Genomic DNA, 3,392 nt, shown 5'->3' with positions numbered 1-3,392 from the left:
GATTTGACTTTGACTTTATTAGGATCCACAATTAGCGTACAAACTGTCGTTCTTCCTGACATGTACACACATACGACACACAGGGAATATGTGTGTACCAGGAAGCCCTGGATTAGCTGGAGCAGTGGGCCGACAAGATATGATGATGATGACAGGGAATATATCAAATATAAACTAACATATGAGTAAAAATATCAACACATAGCATCTATATGCATCATTACAAGGATTGCATACAATACATAATTACAACTTCATCTCGTTCCAGGCACTAGCCATCCTGTACAGAAATCTCTTTTTCTGGGCATTCGTTCTGGATTCGACCTCCTCATACCCGGGAGAGTGTATTACTAACGGAAACATCTTCATAAAACGCCATCTGTTGTGTTATCCACCCCTCCACCTCTCTTCTACACTAATTAGGCGAGGTTAGCGGCAGACGAACGAGAACTACTCAGCTCATAGACACTATCACAACTAGGACTGACAGATACAAAAAAGCCCGATCCCTTACATGGTATCCCTTCTAAACAGCACAAATATGTAACAGCACCACAAGTTCCACTGTCCGCTACCTTATTGTGACACAGGAATTGATTCATGACGATGATTTATTTATGATGACTAATCATAAGCTTCTACATATATGTTAAAACTTAAGTGATATAAGGTTTGTACGACGTAAGATTGTCATAGTTTGTACGATTGTAAGATTGTAAATACCTAAATTTTTCGAACCAAAGTGATACATTAATCTGTAGATTCCGATATGATTGTATTTTGCATTTCCCTCCTATTAATGATTTATATTGATATGATTGTATTTTGCATTTCCCTCCTATTAATGATTTATATTGTAAACAAACATCAGAATTCAGCCTTGTATGTCAAGACTGCGCGATATGTTGTTGATATGTTGATACAAATAAACCAATAAATAATAATCCAATGAGTTGTTGTGGGGTCGTGGTGGCGTAACGACAGAGCGTTCGGCTCGGAATCGAATCCTGTTATGCCACCGATATTGTGCCACTTTACACGAATTTCCTCAAAACACAGGTGAAAATGAGTATATCTGCTGTCCGTTCGTATGTAAATAAATACAACGTGCCTCCGTCATGTCTTGTAATGAATGTTGGAATAGAAGAAAAACTAATCCAAATTTGAAGATTAAGCTAATAGACCTCATTCTAGATACAGTCGCCATATTGATTCTATTCTCGCGAGAGCACATCCTTGGCGTGAGCGCGCGTGACCTCGCACGAAAACGAGACCGCCGTGTGGTCGCGGATTCCCTGTAGTACGTTCTAACACAGTCGATAGCGGTGCTCCAACTTCAACGGTGAGTTTTGCCCGTCCAGTGTAAAATATTGTCGGAAGTACGGCTTTCACGGGTAGAGAATGTTGTTGTGGGCATGTGGGATCGATTTCGGCGGGTAGAAATGCATGTTTCTTCCGATTTTGAACAGTTTGGACGGGCGGCATTGTAGCGTATGTGATGCACTTTGTTTACATTCTACGTACGCAGCTAACTTCGAAAAATATCGAGTTTAGCCGGATATATTGCCACAAAAACCTAAAAATGTTGGCCCTGGAGTCTTGTGGGTGGAAATTTATGGAGTGTTCGGCGATTTCTCCGTAGATTTATCGATTATAGCGTCTAATGTCCGGCCGTACGTAGAGTGAAACTTTCGTAACTTGGGGAGGGGGCGGTTGTTATTCTAACGTCCCCCGTTTATTATTATTATTTGTCGATGGGACTTTACTAGAATAGAACGGTAAAAAACATAACTTACCTTTGTGAGATCCTGTTGGGTAGAAATACGTCTCTTGAACGAAATTTTGGCGGTCGCCCTGAAGATTCATCGATTACAACGTCAAAGCGCCCAGCCAGGTTTTTAGTCACTCACGCAGTGTGGGAGAGGCGGGGCATGTGTTTTTCTAAACGTCCTACGTTTTTTGGAGACGGGGATTTTTCCAATGTTTACAATATTATAAGAACATCATAAACAGTGTCTGGATGAGATCCTGGCTTCGGGTGGTTCATGTTCTCATTTCTTTATTATATGTCTTTGTCTAAAATTTTAACATTTTTTAAAACTCTTTTCAGACAAACACTACCTGCCTGAAGAGGGAAAAGAAATTCAAGTCTGCAAAGCACAACACAGGACCATAGAAACAGTGCCGCTAGGACATCTACCTATCACATGGTCTTTGCCCCACTCATGTTGTCAAAGATGTATTATTTGGTTGTTGCCAAAAGGTTTTAGTATGATCCTATTGTTGATTGATTTTATCAGGCACAAATACTGTTGTAGTGTAAATACAATGTAGTGTTTATTGAGTACAAAAGGAAAGAGCTACTACTAGTACATGTACTAGGAAACAGATGTATGTTAACAGTATGTACATGTATCAGAAACTGAAAACAGTTCAGTAACACAATTTAATTCATTCCTAATAAACCATGTATAGTTTAAGTTGGTTTTCCACCATTTGCTTCTCATTGAAACATGTAGCCATGATTCATTTTTTCACTAGATCATGTATGAGTAGATTACATACATGAGAGTACCCAAAATTCCAAAATACATGTAAGTTAGGAACACTTCCTTGAAGTTGCTTCTCATCATTTTTTTTATTTGTGAAAAAACATGTACATGTTCTTGTAACCTTCAGACACATGTAAATACAATGCCACTTCAATAAACATGACAGTTTCAGTAGTTCTGTACAAGTGGTGGTAAAAAGTTTGTCAGGTAAGCATGGTGAAGATGTGGTCTGTGATGGCAGTGCAGTCGGTGATGGGGATGTTGCCAGGTCAGGTTGAAGTATAGCCATGTTGGTGTCGAGACCAGGATCCGAACAACAAGCGGAGGAGTCCTCAGGTTCATCAATCTTTAAAGTCAGTCAAAAATGCAATGACAATGTTTGAGTGCAACAATATGAAGTGTTCTTTACAAGAAGTAAAATACCATGTGAAGCAATCCAAGTATGTTTTATTAGCATCCGAAAGAAATTATGCGGACATTACTGATACAAACTTTATGGAATAAAATTCAAACTATGTACATTGTAGTTGACATGCAACATTTACTTTGTTAAGTCCACAAGCTCCTTTCTTTTCTTGGTGGGAGAACATCTCTTCTTTGGAGCTGGTCTCTCTGGTTTCTGCTTCACCCAGGAGTGAAGGACGGGTGCTGCACCTGGAATCATACAATATGGAAATTTTCATTAACAGTTATTATTTTTTTAGCAATGCCAGATTAATAAGAAGAATATTATTTGTGAGTAAAGTTTAAGGTTTTAGACAAAGACATAGATATAAATAAAGAAATGAGAACATGAACCACCCGAAGCCAGGATCTCATCCAGACACTGTTTATGATGTT

The 3,392-nt window shown here is 38.9% G+C and overlaps 1 long non-coding RNA gene across 1 annotated transcript; it reads right to left on the bottom strand.

Moving 5' to 3' along the window:
- Positions 1–2,746: 2,746 nt before the first annotated feature.
- LOC109464937 lies at positions 2,747–3,207 on the bottom strand. Its single transcript, XR_002139921.1, has 2 exons — positions 3,098–3,207; positions 2,747–2,898 (listed from the first exon to the last, which is right to left on the bottom strand). It is a non-coding gene; the product is annotated as an uncharacterized LOC109464937 (long non-coding RNA).
- Positions 3,208–3,392: the final 185 nt, after the last annotated feature.

The sequence above is a fragment of the Branchiostoma belcheri genome, unplaced genomic scaffold (assembly GCF_001625305.1).
Source record: "Branchiostoma belcheri isolate BF01 breed outbred unplaced genomic scaffold, Haploidv18h27 scaffold1430, whole genome shotgun sequence".
NCBI lineage: Eukaryota > Metazoa > Chordata > Leptocardii > Amphioxiformes > Branchiostomatidae > Branchiostoma > Branchiostoma belcheri.
Note: the sequence above shows the minus strand (reverse complement) of the source record. Positions and strands in the feature narration are given on the sequence as shown.